Genomic DNA, 21,411 nt, shown 5'->3' with positions numbered 1-21,411 from the left:
CAATATCCTGACAGAGGCAAAAAGGCCTCCTAACATATAACTTCATAGATGATGAACAGATTCCCTCTCACACAAGTATGCTAACACTATAGGGCAGTTACATCAATACACCAGAATATACATACGAAATGACTATTGGAGGATATGTTCTCCACAAGGTAGCCAAGAAAATCAAAAAACGTATTACTGCATGGATTTTCAGGCATCACTCATACAACATAAAGAGGAGTTCGAGAACAAACTGATGATTACCTCACAAAAGAAAGCACAGAAAGCAGACTGTATAACAAAACAAACCAACCAGACAACTGGAGGACAACAAACAAACCATCACACTGATTACACCAAACCATGAATAACCATATGGAACTCGTAAAAGTGAATATTACATTAAGCCAGTGAAATTCTGTTTCTGGAGGCATTCTTAACCCAGGCAATGAGATAAAAAAATGCTCACCAGCATTATAGGAAGCAAACACCTCAAATGAGACTGATCAAAAAGTTTCATTTGCAGGGCAGGAAACAAACACCTCAAACACCACAATGCCTACCACAAGGAGGCAAACTAAATGAGTAAAAATACAAAAGCAACACATGTGATACATGCAGAAGTACCAGTACTTACGAAATGTCTAACCCCCGAACTATATCAAGACACACCACCACTCACTCATATAAACATGGATGACATAACCAAGGGAAACGGTGTGATGAAAAGAGACACAGGAGATGCGTGTAACTGAAACAAGTGTAACGGTGTGCACTTCAAAGAAGATGCTTAAAACAATCAGCATCATGGCACAACATCACACTCAGCTTGCCATCCAGTTATAACACTCGCTTGCTGTGACACAAACCAATGTTACCCTTTGGGAGGATTTTTAATTTTGACTCTGTGTGTGTCTAATGGATGAAGGTATCAGACAGTAATGTTGAGTATATTGTAATTAATAAAAAAACTAAACAGGCTCTTACTTTGGGGATAATGAAAGTAGTAAAGTTCATATGAATGAAACAATAAATGGTCACCAGCCCTATTAGGCACATTAAATTGAAATATTATGTTCAAGAAAATTAAATATTAGTTGTTGTAGTGACTTTCATTAAGATTTCTTTAGAATAGCACACTGGATACACATGAATACAGGGAAATCTAAGTTGTGGGTAGCAGTAATTACCATTAATACACAAACCAGTAACCCATAAACTGATACTGTATCACTAGTCAAACTCTATGATCATTTCAGTTGCAAGATTCAATACAACTAAATTTAATTCTGAGCCCCACTTGGAATAGTTTATGTTTTCATCCTTCAAATCAAATTACTCAACACTGAGCTCTATTAACCTAAAAAAAAAATCATTCATGACAGTAATCAAGATTAAATTATGTTTCAAATAAATTTAACTTGTGTGCCTTTTTCATCACCTGTGAAGCAGGTACTTTAGACAGCAATGTATGCACAGCCTGGCAATGAATTATTGCACATTTAATACACAGGAATAAATTACTATTTTGTATAAAATGGGATACTTGGTTTTCTGAACACTTGGGAGGGGATCCTGCGTACTTTCGTGATTAGGATAAAAGTTCTGGTCCTAAACACAGGTTTATAACACTTGGATTATTATTGAAAACACTCACAGAACTTAACTGGTCCATGCTCTGATACATATCTGTATGCATGAAGTTGATGAAGCAGTGGCAAAGTAGTGGTGGCAAGCAATGTAGTGGCTAACTGTACTCACGGCTCTTCATGTTTGAATGCTCTTTACAATTTCTTCTTGGCGACGGATTTTTACCACATTAGAGCCATTCCCTGTTTCTGAGAGAACCATGCAACAGGCAAATCCACATCTGAGGCAACATTCCTTGCAAAACGGCTTCCAAATGCCTACCTTGGCACCCTCAATGTTTACCGTGCAATGGCTAGAAACTGACTGTGTCACATTCCCACCAAGGAACCACCCAGTTCGACCGCCAAAACCACCTTTTACATCATGCCAAGCTACTTCTGCTGTGGAGGGACTTCCCTAGATCTTTCACATTATACAATACAAGTGTTCTAAGCATGAACCAGCTTCCTATATCCAATGTTTTCTTTATAAACATACATATATTATAAAATTTAATTATTTTAAACATTATTTAGTTTTTTCCATACATACATTACAAACTTAAAATTTCCTGTTACAAATCAATGATCTTAACTAACAAAGAACAAACACTTTATAATCATAGATACACAGTTACACAGTATAAACCTATGTCTAATTGATATAGCTGTTACACAATGATAATACCCATTTGAAGACATCAAAGCCAGATTACAATAATTTAGAATTAAACCTTAAACAAGTAGAAGAGGAAAGAAAAGACAGACATTCTCCAAACAGTAAAGAGAATGCTAATTAGATTATTACACTCAAAGGGTGATTCTGTGTTTTTACCAGCTGGACTCATGGACCAAATCATCCTGATGACTGTAAATATCCCAACCTCTGCAGAACCATTGCTTGATCTGATGCTTCAGGTCTGCCTGCACCGATCTGAGCCTTTTGATCTTGAGAAACTCCATAAGAATCAGGTTAGAGTGCATGGTGGTACATGTTTTGATTATATTTAAACACACAGTAAATATTATAGCCATATTAAAACATCCATAATGAGAATCCTTTAGATTAACGCAGTGAGGAGTACACTTGTATGCACTGAGCTCCCCAAATGGCTCAAGAACAGCACATGGGAATTCTGTGCATACACGAATCCCATGCAAGCAATGGCCAACTTACAAGTCTTCGTACCAACACTGTAATAACAACTGGTGGCATAGACCATAAATCAGTGATAGTTGTAACCTGTACGAGCATAAACCCTATTACGATAACTCAGCTTTGCAATCAACATCTTATCACAATAAAATTGAGACACGGTAGAGATACACAGGTGATTGCCTCGCCATGTGCACATTGTACACATAGAGTAAAGATTTATGAGGATTTAGTTAAAGTTGTAGCCACTTACATAACAGGTAGGAAATTATTCATAAGTGCAGACATCTACTGCAGGTCTGCCCTATGGAATTTTGACAGAACTGAAGAGAGAGGTTGCATCATCAATGAAATAATACAATAAGCACACTTTCACATAATATATGTAGAAGGACAAACCACCAACCCAATCAGGACATGATAAAACACAAAGCAACATTGACTACACTCACAAACAATGTGGCTATCACACAGACAACAGGCTGTAGAGCAGAGACAACAATGCAATACCATTCATTCTAACACATGGCCAAACACGGCAGACACAACACAAACCAGATACTTACTATTTGACAAAGCAAACTGCTACAAATTATCAGAAGCAGCACAAGAACATAAACTGACCAACAGAGAGATAAGACTACAAGGCTCACATTCTAACAGAAACAATAAAAAATGCACAAAACACATCCATGCCAGCAGCATCCAGTACAAAATGCACACGACACACACACCATGGACAGATAAACTAACAAGACTTAAACAAGAGTCTTTACATAAACAGAAACTATATCAGAAAGTTATAAAAGATAGAAGACAAACAACCAGACCAGACAAACAAGATTAAATGCATTTAGGTAAGCAAAAGAACTTTATAAACACATGTTACTCAAGACAAGACATTGTGGCCTATTCATAACAACAGGAACATATAAAAACATGGGGGGGGGGGGGGGGACATACAAGATATTAACAGAAAAAATTAAAACCTCTTGGTTCTGGGAATGCAAGATCAGGGGATGGAGAAAACTGCATAATTTCTGATGTATAAACTCCACACTGATGACACCATTCACACAAAAACACAACATCTACATCTACATCTACATCTACATTGATACTCCGCAAGCCACCCAACGGTGTGTGGCGGAGGGCACTTTACGTGCCACTGTCATTACCTCCCTTTCCTGTTCCAGTCGCGTATGGTTCGCGGGAAGAACGATTGTCTGAAAGCCTCCGTGCGCCCTCTAATTTTACATTCGTGATCTCCTTGGGAGGTATAAGTAGGGGGAAGCAATATATTCGATACCACATCCAGAAACGCACCCTCTCGAAACCTGGCGAGCAAGCTACACCGCAATGCAGAGCGCCTCTCTTGCAGAGTCTGCCACTTGAGTTTATTAAACATCTCCGTAACGCTATCACGGTTACCAAATAACCCAGTGACGAAACGCGCCGCTCTTCTTTGGATCTTCTCTATCTCCTCCGTCAACCCGACCTGGTACGGATCCCACACTGATGAGCAATAATCAAGTAACACTGATGAGCAATACTCAAGCCACACACAAAAACCTATATAAAACTGCCACAGATACCTGATCCTTCTGAGCTAGCAATGTCAGAACTTAATAGGAAAGTATCTGAACCAGATGGTATCCATTCAGAGGTGCTCAAACGACTAATAACATGGATCACCCCATGTCTGACAATGTTACTGAATGACGCCCTATGGCTGAGTCTGGTACCTGAAGTTTGGAAAACTTCAAAAGTAGCTACACTCACAAAATCAATGGACAGAGAGCCTTCTCATCCTAATCATAATGAGCAATACATCTGACAAACACTCTAGCAAAGGTTCAGGAGATGCTACTTTTTCAGCACCTACAGGCCCCTAGAGCTCTCCTGGGTCTGAGTCCACACCAATTCGGTTTCAGACCCAGGATAATCTATAGGTGACAACATCAACAAAGCATTGAAAATTTCAGGAAAACAACAAATAAATAACCTGTGGCCATAAAGAGACACTGCAGGGCATTTCACATTTTCTGGTAGCCTGCAGCATTTGCCAGGTTAGGACAAGTGGAGATACTACAGTCTCTGTACAGTAGTCTTTCAGGCTGCAGCAGAGACAGAGCAGAAGGGTTAAAAAAAAAAAAACACCATGGGTTTTCTGCATGTGCTGATTTGTAGCCCCATCTCCTGTACTTACTAGATGGGGAGAATACGACAGTTCAAGCTGTCGTGTTTGGCAGATGATTTTAGTCACAATCTCTGCAAAGGAACAGAGACAAACTAGAAAACGACTACATGCTATCACACAATGGTGTAGTAATAATAAAATCAAGACAGGAGAAAGTAAAACCTACTCACCACTGAAGGGATCGCTGAAAAAGAACGTCTCAGTAAAGATTGAGGACATAAACATCAAACACCCCTAGATAGGAGTACACATATATGTTAAATTAAATTTCCATGAACACACAAAGTTCACATCAGTCAATGAATAAAAAATGCTGTGCAAACTGACAAGGGTAAGTTCAAGCACGTACAGACTGCCTCTACCAGTGATACGAACATACCATTGCACCGTCTTTGAATCAGTACTAAGTTTTACATCTAGTATATCGGCATACAGTGTGGTGTCATCCAAAGAGCAATGTGCCAAGGCAAGGCTGGTACCTCACGACGAAATGAGAAGTAAACATAATCACTGCCAGAAGCAATGACGAATGTGAGATGGTGGTGTAGACATGCCTATAAGTTTCCGTACACCACTGCATCAACATGCTTGCTTGTGGCAGAGTGGAGGCCTGTTTACCCTGTCAGCAATCATCATCGAGGACAATAGCATCATCTCTCTACTGAGCCAACTGTGTGATAATTGTATTAAACAGAACTCTGCATAGAAGTTTATAATCAGTTGTACTCTGTTAGAAGAGACCAGTATGGTGTTCTGTATCAAGAAACACATTAATGTTCCACGACATTAATAATTACTCAAGACATTCTTGCGGACATGAACTGAAACAAAGTTAAGTATTTCATTTGTAATAAAGCTATCTGAAATTTTATGTGTTGTAATATCACTGTAACCCCTCCTGGAGTAAAGCTAGGAACCCACAACTCTATCAGGGAATGTTATTTCATCCAGTACAGCACACAAACAGGCTCAAGTTATACTAACAAGGTGTCTGACAGATAAGGACAGAGAAGTGTCTTGTTCAAACTATCAGGGGCGTTAAAAATCAACTCAACTCAGGAAGAGCACTGAGTGTGTTACTATGAATATACCCGGTGAATATTACATTTACCCAATGAATATCACAATTACCAGTGTACCTACACACACCTGAGTGACAATGACATAAGGGAGCAGTTAAGAGTGAACCATACCTATCCCAGCCGAGGTATTTGTGCATTTCTTAACTGGATGTGGACCTCATTCCATGAATTTAAACCACGTGAGTCAGACAGACAGCAACCTGTGCATGTGGGCAAGAAATATCCCCAGAACATACAGCTTTTCCTGCAGACAGTATACAAACATCAGACACATATTATACCAAGACTACATGACACATAACCACATACATACACAATAATTAGAAACAAGAAATGGGACAAACTTAACACATTAAAAGACAACATCCCCAAAGCAACATGAGAAAACTACACACGAACACAAACCTATAGATGGTGAGCCTATACACAACCTCATGACAGATTCCATAGGAGAGCTGCATACGAATAAGAAGAAGAAGAAGAAGAAGAAGAAGAAGAAAGCAACAATTCACCTACAATAAAACAACTTTGGATGACTGATATGACCATACTACACAATAAGTTAGTGAATGAGATCTGCCCCAATACTGAAATCTAAACCTGTTTATAAGATGAAGTATAAGAAAAGGCATGTGTATTGTCACAAAAATGCAGTATAGATCAACAGATACATATATAATAAAACTGTCAACAGATCATTAGGATGATGATGAGGATGATGATGATGATGACGATAATAATAATAATAATAATAATAATAATGGACTAAATCAATACACTGCTTGAGTATCAACCATATAGCCAATGCCTTTTCTACTCTTAACTATTAATGTTAAGAATTGTGACTGGCAGTCATCACCTCAAAGCAACAGTTCCAAGGTATTCATCCCCAGTCATCTATAATTTGTCCTATCTTCTATTTCCATCTTAAATATCAAAACATTATTTATACCTCACCAAATTTAATGTTCTATTAACTGGTTTTAAAAAATGCTGCAGAAAAGAAAAATTAAAATGAAAAAAAATGAAAAAATAATAATACAATAAAAGTTGCTCAAAATGGAATCACATGGGACTAAAATAATTTTCCAAATTGGACAAGTTTACGGATCACACAAAACACACTAGACTATGTAAAATTTGTAAAGTACCATACACAAACACATAAATTTGTAACTATGCACCTATTTAGATACCTTTACTCTGACACAGTTGATGTGGTTTAGAATACCAGACCATTACAATACTGCTATGTGATACAGCATATCTGTATTTTTACAGTAACCTTCAATCTGCATACAAGTCTTATTCCCTTGTTTATTTGCTAAATATTTTCCTGTTCAAAACTGTTTTTCAAGCAATATTTTAAACCACAGAATCGTTCCAACAGCTTGAGAGAATTTGTATGTGCTGCAAATTGTGTAACATTGTTTATGCTTGCAACAGCTTCTACAGGTGTACTAATCCTTCTAGGGACATTACTTTGCTCCTATTCTTCTTCTTTCTTCCCTTCTCATTGTCTTCTATGTTTTGGATTTCTATTACACCTATTGCCAAAGTTGAAGTGGAACGCGTTGACAGAAAGTCATCACTTCAAATGTAGTCACCAAGACTACATATCATGTTTTGCATTTGAATTAATTCAGCACTTGCTGCAGAAATTTCTTGAGCTTTGAAAAGTACAGAGGCATCTTATTCATCACTTCCATGCCCCGTTTTGTTGAAGCACTTGATGACAGTTTTGGACTTTATTTCCCTTACTGCCAAACCAATCCAATTTACTGCATTCAGTACAGAAACTGACTGTACTAGAGGATATGGACTTTTGGCTTCTTTATCACTAAGAATAAGAGACTACATCAATAATCATCTGTACTGGGACTTGAATGTGTACTTAACCCTCTAGTCCATTGGTTGTGTGAGGCTGGTTGAACCAAGCAGCAACCCAGTCAATTTCACATTTGATAACTTGACTTTCAGTTTGCAGGATGCATTGTCTAGGAAAAGGAGAACTTGGTGATTTCCTTTTTTAATTTTGGCACTGAAAAAGCTCAACCACTGTTCCATAAGACACAAACACCATCTATGCCTTTTCATTGTTTAGCCATTTGACTGGAAACTTATTGATGTATATGTTTTTGAAACAAGGGAGTTTTGCCACCTTCTCAGTCATCAGTGGCTTCTCCATTTCACCGAACATGTTCCCACGCAGCAGTATAGCGAGTCATTCCTCAGACATTTTCCACTGATGTACTTTTCTTGAATTACTTCAGATTTTGTAGGCAGCACATGATAAAATAAACCCTTTTCATCAGCACTGGACAAATCTTTTGGATCATAGTTTACCATTAGGTTGTGCAGTATTGTACTCCATTCTGTTTTACTGCACATCCTTTGCTTCCCCATACAATGTTATATCTAGCTTTGAAACTGCCCAGGTATGTCATGGATGCCTTAAACTCTGTATTCCCATGCTCTTTACAGACTTTCAGAGCCACTCTCTGCAACATGGGTCCAGCCAAAGGTAAGTTTTTTTTGCCGACGTACTTATGAAAATTCCCACACAATCTCTTTAATTTCTTTATTTCTGTCTTAACTTTTCTTTTTACTTCCCCATTCCCTTTGACTCACATGCAGTGCCAGAGTTGTCCCATTAGCTCAGTGATATGAGCAAAGCTGTGGAGAACAGATATGCACCAAAGTTGAAGTTGCGTTCATGACAAACTTTTTTTCTTTTCCAGTTAAAGCATCAATCTGTATCAAATTAACACCTCCACAATGTGGTATCTTCTTTCTGTTACTATTACCTTTATTTAAACATTAAGACATAAGATGAACTTCCTGCAGGCACGAATGACCACTGTGTTTTGTCCACGACACAAGTAAAGCTGACAGAAAATAATAGATGATACATTAACAGTGGCTGTATCCAATGAGGTGCAAAAACACAATAGACAGGCTGCACTAGATTGCACATTGTGCTATGCACAATAATTCTATTCTGTATGTTTGACATCAGTCAGCCAGTACATACACATACGAGCTACATTCACTTTAGAAAAGATGATCAAACCGATCACCTCGCATTTACTAACACTTTGCCACTTCCTGGATCATATTTTGCTCAATCCTATGCAGGACACTGGCATCCACTATTGCCAAAGCAACATTCACATGAGCTATTACATCCTGTACATCCATAGGTGGAGTGCTATAAACTTGCTGCTTTAAGTATCCTCACAAATAAAAATCTAGTGGATTAAGGAGCAGGGAACAATGAGGCCAGAACACTTGACCTCCATGGCAAATCCACTGACCTACAAATGCTTCATTTACACAGTTACACACATTCATTCCAAAGTGTGGTAGTACACCATCATGCTAAAGCCATAGCTGTTGCCAAACACAATGTTGAACATTTTCTAATGCATTAGGCAAAGTATTGCAAAGAAACATATGATACAGCAGCATATTAAACTTATTTGGCAATAGGTAAGAGCCCAAAAGCACTCTTCCCACACTTCCAACCCATGGGTTTATGTCAAAACATGCCAAAGCCACGTTCAAGGAAGACATATGGTTGTGTTCTGACTAATTATGGCTGTTGTAGAGGTTCAACATACATTCATGAGTGCAGCTACATTCATCTGTACATACCATGTCATTTATAAAATGTTCGTAATCTCTCATGTGGTGCAAAAGCCATTCACAAAACTGTATTTTTCGAATATGGTCTTATGTTGGTGTTGAGTTAATGTGTAATTACACAGATGCTGTTCTTCATCACGCAACTTCAACAACCAGTCTTTGAGATAACTGGAACTGCCTTGAATTATTACGAGTAATTTTCCGAGGTGATGGTTTAAAGAATCATGACCTCTGTGGAGTACGTCTGGTCCTCGGATGACCTGTGTCATTACTTGTGGAAGAAGATTACCATGGTGTTGCTGCAGGTGACAAAAAACATTTTTATCAGGATAGCGCCTTTGATGGCATACATATGAGTAGCAGTAGCAGCAACAACATCTCTCAGTTATCAGATCCATCAGCACCAAAAGCATATTGATATATTCATCATTTGTGTACTCCACTGGGAAGCTGCCTGACATGAACTTGACAAGACATTATGATTGAGCACTGAGTGATTAGTAGACACGTGTAGCATGAACTGTAGTGGATCCCACTGTCATGTGATATCCAAGATTATAAAAGGGTCTTATGTGACTCACCCTGTATGTATTATGACAATCCCAACAAAATAACACAATGGAAATGACTGCTCAAAATATCAACCACTGCAGGGAATACAGCTCACATGAATGGAATCATATCAGTCATTTCAGATCCTCGAGAAAGATGCGTTGTTGAACAATTATTATGGAGACAACAGTAACTCCACAAACCAGTGTGTGAAACATTCTCGTGTGGACATGCTGATATATGGCAGGCAGATCTCATAGATATTAGGGCTTGCTGATTTATGGCAGGTAGATCTCATATATATTATGGCTGTTGATAAAATATCAGCAATATCTTTTCACCAATATATTGATATCAAAATGGCAATAATATTAAGTGCCAATATTTTTATTTTATATTAAATTTTTTTTTGTATTTTTGGTAAATATTTGAAACTGTTCTTTTGAAATTGTAGTAAAACATAATTTACTTTCACTGTGTGAAGGAGTCTTACTTCTTTTTAAGCTTTCATCACGTCCAGTCTTTCTCTTTGACCGTACGAAGCAATTTGGTGGCACAAAGAAGTAGTCCAGTTCCACTAAGGGGTGACAGTGTGAATGGAATAACAAGACTACCAATGCGAAGAAACAGCACACCAGTTGGGTTAAAACACAATTTATAATGCAACTTTTGTGCTATTTCTACACAGCAGCATTATTAAAAAAAAAGTAGGTGTAGGCTTCTGCAGCCATTATCATTGTCAATGAAACAGCTCAGGGGCTGTTAAAATAAAACAGGAGTCAGCATTGTTAAAGTAAAACAGGAGTTAGCGCAGCGCAAGCCCTGAGAGAGACCACTTACAACAGTGGTCTAAACTTTGGACAATTTTACATATTTACAATGCTGTAAATATCCCTAAAGAATTTTATTGACAGTTGCTGAAAAAGATGAACAAAAATCTAAACAACGAGATTGGTCTATGTGGTAGGGTGAGAGGTGTGAGGGGGAATGCTGCTGTAATCGGCTAATAACAGAAACTGCAATGTTTAACTTCACCACACAATTTTGACATTACTACTGCTAGGTCACTGACATTTGCAGAAATGAAAAAAAAAAAAAAAAAAACAGGGTGCAGAAATAAAATAAAATTAAAAAAAAACATGGAAATCAACATGAAGTTGTTTGGACAGATCTGATATGTGACGAAACCGAATGATGTACCCATCGAACACCTTTTATTTACGTGCCACTTACATGCAGTTACCATTGTTAGCAAAGTGATTATCATCAAGCACGAATGTGCATAACTTTCCTCTCAATTCTTGCTGTAAGAGAGACAAGCAGGCTGCTAGCTTGTTGATGAACAGAACATCTAACAATAAATCACTACAGTACTTAAAAATATAGCTCTAAAACGGGCCATACATTTACAATGTACAGCTGATATTTTTATAGGCCAATGTTTTTTTTCATCGATATATCAATAATTTTTTTGATAACGAGAGTCTTCTAAATAACGATATATCAGATTCACAATATTTTTATAAATATTGACAGTCCTAATAGATGTCACACGATATGCATGAGCAAATAAAGAATTTTCATATATTTTAATGGTTATAGATACATATTCCAAATATCCCTGGGCTCTCCCTGGGAAAGCAAAGAGTGGAACGGATGTTGCATGGGTGTTTGAACAATTGCTGTGGAGAGGGATCAATTGTTGCCCAGGCAATCTTCAAATCGACCATGCAAGTTGTGATGTACCTTTCTCATTTCTTGTTTTCATGTTTTCGATTTCTTCAAAGGCAAAGAGAAGCAGTGAAGTGTTAGCCCAGCATAGAGCCTGTGCCTACCATAATGTATTTTTGATTGTCAAGTGTTAAAAAACAAAAGAAGTTTTTGTTGCTTCTTGCTAAAAGGAAGGACTCGCTCTCTGTTAATGAATGAAGGTAGACACATATTATTTTAGAATGTAATCTGCCATTTTGGTTGTGAGAATAAGTAAAAGGTCTGTATTTTTTATGTGCATCAAAGGACAAATACAATATTATTTTACTAACTGAAACATTATATGAGTTAAATGATTAATGGGAAATCTCATATAAAGATGTGAAACAAATACTAACAAAGAGATAGAGGGGCTGGCCAGTAGTTACCTCAGCTCAGTACAGCCGATAGATACCGTTTTGTGTATCTATGATTAATGGAAAATCTCATATAAAGATGTGAAACAAATACTAAGAAACAGATAGAGGGGCTGGCCAGTACTTACCTCAGATCAGTACAGCCGATAGATACCGTTTTGTGTATCTATCGGCTGTACTGAGCTGAGGTAAGTACTGGCCAGCCCCTCTATCTCTTTGTTAGTATCTGTTTCACATTATATGAGTTATTATTCCAAGTGGTACTGTAATATATAAAAATCCAAGAAGCCCACCTGTGTACTTTGGAGTTACAATGAGGATCCGATTACAATGTTGTAGACACGGTCAAGATTTCTTAGGTGGATACGGTGATCACACGTAGTATTATTAATTGGTAAGCATAAATCTACAACAATAGGAAGAGTACTTTGTCAATGCGGAACTAATATGAACCCATTAAAGGCATAGCCCAGCTTATTGTGCTTGTCTAAATGCCGAAGAATTAATGTCATTATTTCGATACGTATTAACATTTATATTATTGTGTCACATATTTTTATTATATTATAAGGTGAATCTTACAGTATGTATTTCAAGGAATGGAGTACACTACTACTGAACATTCTCCCATCTGAAACTGTGTACCATGGAACATTTGTACAAAATGATAAAAACCACAAATTTATGTGTTTTAATCTTTGTGGTTCTAGATATTCTCCCACAAATAATTTGGCAGTATAAGCATACTAAATATCACTGATAAAAATAAAATTATCGATGTTTAGTATAATGGGATTCTAAATCTATATTACTCTACGAAGACAAGTCATCGTTTAATATCGTTATCAAAAATCTTGGAAAGTTTTAGACCAATTTCTACACGATAGTATAAAGTTTGAATGGACATAATATACACTCTAATACAAATTCTGACAGACATATGCTACATGTATATATAAAGGGGAAACGCTGTTAACAAAAATTTCAAAGAGTTCTTGAACGATTTACTTCAAACATCTACACGATACTCTACTAAATGTTCAGACAGATATATGATAGCGAAGTATTTGAACCATTAGATAAACTTTTTCTCTCATATATATGTATTATTTTCCTCTATATATAACTTTAAATAAAAACTGTATACACAGTAATGTGCTTTTCTTTTCTTTTCTTTCCTTGCAGTTGATTTGTGCAGAGTACAGGTAAGTTGTATTTATGGCTACTCAGCTTATGATTAGAATACTACCATGCAACTGCATTGTCTGAAACTTTGTAATTCACAGATTAAAACCATATGAATTACTGTCACTGAAGCTACTATCTTCACAGATCCAGCAGCTGGAGATGTGTCTCTCATACCTTGCATACCAACAAACCCAACCGATTTACCCATTCATTTTAAGTGACTTCAGTTTCCAATCAAGGTTTCATTTAAAATAACAATAAACAAGGCTCAAGGTCAAGGTCAAGTAAGAGTAGACAGACAGAGGGGGGGGGGGGTTGTTGAAGACAGAGGCAAGAGGGAGATGGACAGAGAGAGGGGAGGAGGGTATGGAGTGAGAGAGGGGAGGACATGATGGATAGAGAGAGGAGAAGGAGGTGATGGACAGAGAGGAAGAGGATGAGGAGGAGATGGGCAAAGAGAGGGGGGAGGAGGAGATCACAATGTAATCCAATTCCCATACATATTTAGCAACTGTGAAGCACTGGTGGGTTCCCTAGTATGGTACACAAATGTGTTAAAATGGTGGATCAATGCAAGCAAAAATTTAATGCCCCTGATTCGGAACATATTTCAAAATATAAGATGGTGTTTGAGATATCTTATCAACTGAGCTGGTCAACGGAGATATTTACAGTTTCCAAAGTGCAACGAACAAACACAATAACTTACATCTTAAAGGACAGTGAAGGTGAAGATATTTCTGTTAGGTTTTTACACAGAAGAATTACAGAGAAGCTCTAAACCAGATGTGGTTCTCATAGAACATGTCACAGGACATCAGGGGAACAGGGCTTCAGTTAAATGCGTTGGCTTCTAAAATTCATAAAAAAGTTTCATAGGGTGTTCATGCAGAATATGATACCAAGGGCAAAGTGGAAATCTTAAGAATGCTGGACTGTAAACCTACATGTTGCAGGGGCATTTCGTATTCAATTTGCTGCATACGTAAAAAACGGAATAAAATCTACTAGTCTGACTCATTCAGTGATTTAAATCCATCACAAGAATTGTGCCACAATTTTACCAACAACCACATGTTCTACAGTGTTTGATGCCATCAAGACTCTGATACATATCTCATTTGATATTCCTGCCTATGGCCCTCTTGATAACCGTACATGTGTCAGTTGATTAGATGTGATGTCATACCTTCTGACTTTAAAAGAATGGTCATAATTATTAAGCAAATATTTTATTAGCAAATTTTATTACATCATCTGTGTGCTTTAATAGTTTAGTTCCTTGAGTTTTGGTGTGTAAATTTAATATCTAATAGCCTCTGTTCTTGCATTTTCATTTGCGTCAGAAAGTAAACTGATTTTGAGACATATTACTAGTTCCTAATTGGGGCGAATTATTTAGTTTCACCTCAGTGCTTTGGTAGTTAGGTTTTCGAATACCTGCGTATTATTAGACACAGTTCCTGTGTTTTCATCAGGGTCTACAGTAGAGTTGCGCAGCACATGCCGATAGTCCATTTATCTGATAGTTTACTTTTCCATGGTCTTTTGTATGGACAGGGACTGCAATTGTTGTGTGCGGATGCGAGCTGAGTTGGTGACACTTCGCCCTCAGCTTCAGGCTGTGATGGATTTGGTTACACAGCTTGAGGCTGCAGTGGATGGGCACCACTTGTTATGGGCCGGCCGTGGGGATCTGCCGGGCCTCCAGCATGTCCGAGTCCTCTGATTGGTCCTCATCAGTGGCCGACCCAGTTACTGCTCACACTGAGGCTGACCCCTCCCCTGTGGTAGATTGGGAGGTCGCCCTGGGGTGAAGCAGGCAGCGAAAGACTTCTGAGGTGGCCGCACATAAGGCCTCTCCGGTTTGTCTGACAAAGAGGTTCCAGGTGCTGTCTGTGGTTGACACTGTCGCCTGTCCTGTTTCAGAGGAAACCACTCAGCCTGCAAGATCCGAGCAATCACAGAGGGTGAGATTATTGGTAGTTGGGAGCTCCAACGTTTGGTGCATTATGAGGCCCCTTTAGGGACTTGGCTGACAAGAAGTGTAAGAAAAACAATTTGCATTCCGTGTGCGTACCGGGTGGAGTCATTCCAGATGTGGAAACGGTCCTTTCAGATGCCATGAAGAGCACAGGGTGCAGCCAACTGCAGGTGGTTGCTCATGTTGGTACCAATCATGTATGTCACTTTGGATCAGAAGAGATCCTCTCTGGTTTCAAGCAGCTAACAGAAGTGGTGAAAGCTGCCAGTCTTGCTGAAAGCAGAGCTGACCATTTGCAGTATAGTCAACAGGACCAATTGCGGATCTCTGGTACAGAGCCAAATGAACAGTCAGAGGCTCAGACAGTTCTGTGACCGTGTAGGCTGCAGATTCCTTGACTTGCGCCAAAGGGTGATTGGCTTTTGAGTTCCGCTGAACAGGTCAGGTGTCCACTATATGCAGGACATGGCTACAAGGGTAGCAGGGGCTGTGTGGCATGCAGTGGGTGGTTTTTTAGGTTAGAGGGTCTCGGGAACACACGAGGAAGTCTTCAGTCAGAAAGGGTGCAGGCCATACGCAGGAAGAATGTAGATACAGGAACCACTGGTATAACAGTTGTAAATTGTCGTAGCTGTGTTGGGAAAGTACCACAGCTCCAAGCACTAAAAGAAAGCACAGATTCTTAAATCATTATAGGCACTGACAGCTGGCTAAATCCAGATATTAGCTCAGCTGAAATTTTTACAAAGAACCTAACAGTGTTCCGAAAGGATAAGCTAAACACGATTGGCGGTGGCGTGTTTGTTGTTGTTAGAAGTAGTTTAACTTGTCGCGAAATTGAAGTAGATACCGCCTGTGAGTTAGTCTGGGCAGACGTCATTGTTCAAAACCAGAATAAAATAATAATTGGATCCTTCTACCGACCACCCAATTCAGATGATACAGTTGAAGAAAGGTTCAAAGAGAACTTGTGCTTGATTTCAAAGATGTACCCAACTCATACAATAATAGTTGGTTGGGACTTTAATTTATCCTCGATATGTTGGTGAAAGTACATGTTTAATTCTGGAGATACACATAAAATATCATCCAAAATTGTGCTAAGTGCATTCTCTGAAAATTATTTCGAGCAATTATTTCATGAGTCCACACGAATAGTAAACGGTTGTGAAAACACACTTGACCTCTTAGCAACAAATAATCCTGAGTTAATAATGAGCATCAAAACCGATTCAGGGATTAGTGAACACAGGGTTGTCATAGCGAGATTGAATATTGTAATCTCCAAATGCTCGAAAAATAAGTGAAAAATATACCTACTCAAAAAAGCAGATAAAAATTTACTTGACACCTCCCTGAGACACAATCTCCACACATTCCAATTAATAATAAAAGTGTAGACCAAATGTGGCTTAAATTCAAAGAAATAGTATTGGCAGCAATTTAGATATTTATAACAAATAAATTAACAATGGAGCTGATTCTCCTTGGTACACAAAATGGGTTAGAACACTGTTGCAGAAACAAACATGCCAAATTTAAACAGATGTGAAATCCCCAAGATTGGTGATATTTTATAGAAGCTTGAATTTTAGTGCCAACTTCAATGCGAGATGCTTATAACAGTTTCCACAATGAAACTTTGTCTCAAAACCTGGCAAAAAATCTAAAGAGATTCTGGTAGTATGTGAAGTATGCTAGTGGCAAGAAACTATCAATGCCTTCTCTGTGCAATAGCAATGGAGATACTATCAAAGACAGTACTGCCAAAGTAGAGTTACTAAACACAGCCTTCTGAAATGCCTTCACAAAAGAAGACGAAGTAAATATTCCAGAATTCTAATCAAGAAAAGCTGCCAACATGAGTAACATACAAGTAAATATCCTCTGAGTAGTGAAGCAACTTAAATCACCTAATGAAAGCTAGTCTTCTGGTCCAGACTGTATACCCATTAGGTTCTTTTCAGAGTAAGTTGATGCATTAGCTCCATATTTAACAGTCATATACAACCATTTGCTTGACGGAAGATCCGTACCCAAGGACTGGAAAGTCGCACAGGTCACATCAATATTCAAGAAAGGTAGTAGGAGTAATCAACTTAATTACAGGCCCATAATGTTAGCATTGATATGCAGCAGGTTTTTGGAACATATATTGTGTTTTAACATCATGAATTACCTCGAATAAAATGGGCTATTTACACACAGTCAACATGGGTTTAGAAAACATTGTTCCTGTGAAACACAACTAGCTTTTTATTCGCATGAAGTGTTGAATGTTATTGACAAGGGATTTCAGATTGATTTCGTATTTCTGGATTTCTGGAAGGCTTTTGACACTGTACCACACAAGTGGCTCATAGTGAAATTGCGTGCTTATGGAATAATGTCTCAGAATTGTGACTGGATTTGTGATTTTCTGTCAGAGAGGTCACAGTTCGTAGTAACTGACAGAAAGACATTGAGTAAAACAGAAGTGATTTCTGGCAGTCCCCAAGGTAGTGTTATAGGCCCTTTGCTCTTCCTTATCTATATAAAGGATTTGGGAGACAGTCTGAGTAGCCGTCTTCGGTTGTTTGCAGATGACACTGTCGTTTATCAACTAATAAAGTCATCAGAAGATCAAATCCAACTGCAAAACGATTTAGAAAAGATATCTGAATGGTCCGAAAAGTGGCAGTTGACCCTAAATAACAAAATGTGTGAGCTCATCCACATGAATGCTAAAAGGAACTCACTAAATTTCGGTTACACAATAAATCAGTCTAATGTAATAGCCACAAATTCAAGTCAATACCTAGGAATTACAATTATGAACAACTTAAATTGGAAGGAACACATAGAAAATGTTGTGGGGAAGGTTAACCAAAGGCTGCATTTTATTGGCTGGACACTTAGAAAATGTAACAGACCTACTAAGGTGACTGCCTACACTACAATTGTCCATACTCTTTTAGAATACTGCTGCACGGTGTGGAATCCTTACCATATAGGACTGATGGAGTACATCGAAAAAGTTCAAAGAAAGGCAGTACGTTTCGTATTATCATGAAATATGGGAGAGAGTGTCACAGAAATGATACAGGATTTGGGCTGGACATCATTAAAAGAAAGGCATTTTTCATTTTGATAGAATCTTCTCATGAAATTCCAATCACCAATTTTCTCCTCCAAATGTGAAAATATTTTGTTAACACTGACCTACATAGGGAGGAAAGATATAGGTGTTCATTCTTTCAACGCGCTATACAAGATTGGAATAATAGAGAATTGTGAAGGTGGTTTGATAAACCCTCTGCAGGCATTTAAATGTGATTTGCAGAGTACCGATGTATATGTAGAAATTACTTTCCACCAACAGATCTAGGCAAGGGTCCTGGAGTATTGCACTGATCAATCTTGAGACATACAACCGATTTCCTACTATCCACAAGGCAAACAATAAACTACATCTAGGAGTTGGTAAAGTTGCGGAAATATGCCCGGCTCATATGATATTGCCGGCCTGTGTTATCTCCATGTTATAAGCCCCATGTAAACTCCGCAGCACGGCCCTAGTAATTTTAAGGGCCGTGCTCGCTGCCAAGCACCGCCGCCATCTTGCGCGCGCTACGTTTGGCGCAAGACAGACAGTATATAAGACTATAGAAGACAGTGAAATGTCAACAGCCGCCGCTGACAAGAAGAACAATACAATCAAATCAGTTGCCGCACATGCATTGCTAGATGGATGTCTGTATTTTGTGGTTGCAGACTGAATTTCAGCATTGATCTGAATGACACATTTTCACATGGTAATGGCTGGTTAACAGTAGCAATTGTACGTGGTGGTACAGGAGTGCCAAACGTGTCTGGACTGGAAAGCTTTGTCGACAGAGACATCATAGCCTACAAAACATATCATGTTACTAAAAATGCTAATAAAGACTTTGGCGAATCAGCATATATGTCCCCATCACCCTTTGTCCTGTATACTCGTAAGAGATGTAAAATTAATGTAAATGAAAGTGTATTTATTTGGTGTAAAGGGAAAGGAGTTTGGATGTATAAAAAATTCATCTGTAAAAGAGTGCAAGTTAAATGCAAATGTTAATATGTGTAAAATGAAAATAAAAATGGCAAAACAGACAACAGATTTTAGCCATGAGGGTTCCATAAGGCCACTATAAGCCTTCTCAAGGATTCACATTTTGGAGAAGAATTCAGATAAATTTTAAGGATCAGAACAACCTGTGGATGTACAAGCAGTTAGCATGATTAGTGTCAAGCATACCATCGCAATGAATCTGTATCTTCACTACAAAGGCCCAGGATACAAAAATGTCGAGATGTGCCAAGCAAACTGATACACCTGCCAGTGACTTGGCAGGCACCAGACCATCCCAATTTGAATACTGTTGACCAGGACAAGAATACAGTTGATTTTTTACAAGAGACAACTGCCATACTACTTCACTTTAAACAGCATGGTACAAAAGTGATGCACACAACCTTCAGTACATCACATCATTTCAGAAGCTCAATGTTGTAACATGGGAGAATTACAGGTTCCTTAAACTGATAGGATTGAAACCACATAGTGATGTCACTCAATATAATGGCTCCAGTTTCTGAATAATTTGCTAGGAATATTTCTCTCATAAGCCTTTTGCTTCATCAACATTTAATAATAATGATGGGATAAGAATTCTCATTCTACACACATGATGGTTTAACAATTGCGAGCAACAGTTTCCTATACTTGGAAGGGAAATTTGAGAAGAAAGATGGAGGCCCTATACCAGCTTCCAGCTTACATGTAATATTTTTGCCTTTATCTGTCAAGAAATAAGATACTAACTGGATGGCATTGAGGTTGACCATCAAAACATATGTTTCTGTGTCAACTTTGGACTTGAGCAGGATGGTACAAACACAGATGAATAAGTCTCTGCTTTAGAGTATGTATCCCACCAAAAATGTTTATGGGGAGTGTTTAGGATACAAGACACATCATGAACGCTAAGCAAGAACTAATTCTGGCTTGAAGTACAACAGATAACTCAATATAAGAGCCTAAGCCTAAAGAGAATAAAAGCTCATTAGATAAATTGGTATAGGAAATGCCTCATATTCCTGTGACAGGGGAAATGCCTCATATTCCTGTGACAGATAAAGAACACTTGAATTTTTTATGAGTATTGAAATCAGAAGTTTAATTACCAAGAAGTTTATGTTCATAGGAACTGTTTGAATATTCAGTTCTACAGCAGTTCAACTAGAACTGCAATCATTCATTATACTGGCTCTCCAGACGGGATGGGATGTCTGAAAAAGCATTCGAGTGTGTTCAACAATTGTAAACTAACCAAAGCCAAAGTGTACTTAACTCTGAATTCTACCTATATGATAATTTACAATTTGACTACGGTACTAACACTCATGGCCTTCTCTCTGACATGTGTACAAGATTTCACTCCAATTAGATACATCGTTCAAAGAAAAATGAAAGTGAAATCAGGACTAAGAGACATATGTGTTGAATTTGAATCATCAGATAATTTCCTCAGGTACCGCAGATCCACAGCATTTCACAATGACACCAAGTGTGAACATCATTGCTGACACACAGGGTTTCTACAAGGAACAAGGAAAATTTGTATTTAAAGATATCATCTTTACTGTGCTCACAAATGTTGGACATGTCATAATGACATTCTCTGCAAGTGTGACACCATGCAATCGTTCAGAAAAGTAATGCACGCCAAGACAAAAAATCACATCGAGGTCAGCATATTGTCACCACAGGAAATACTGGAACATCCCAGGAATTGCTTACAACGATATAATGACATCTGTCTAAATCTTTGTACACAAAGA

This window comes from Schistocerca serialis, chromosome 11 (genome assembly GCF_023864345.2).
Source record: "Schistocerca serialis cubense isolate TAMUIC-IGC-003099 chromosome 11, iqSchSeri2.2, whole genome shotgun sequence".
Classification (NCBI taxonomy): domain Eukaryota; kingdom Metazoa; phylum Arthropoda; class Insecta; order Orthoptera; family Acrididae; genus Schistocerca; species Schistocerca serialis.
The sequence above is the reverse complement of the archived record's forward strand: the minus strand, read 5'-3'. Positions refer to the sequence as shown.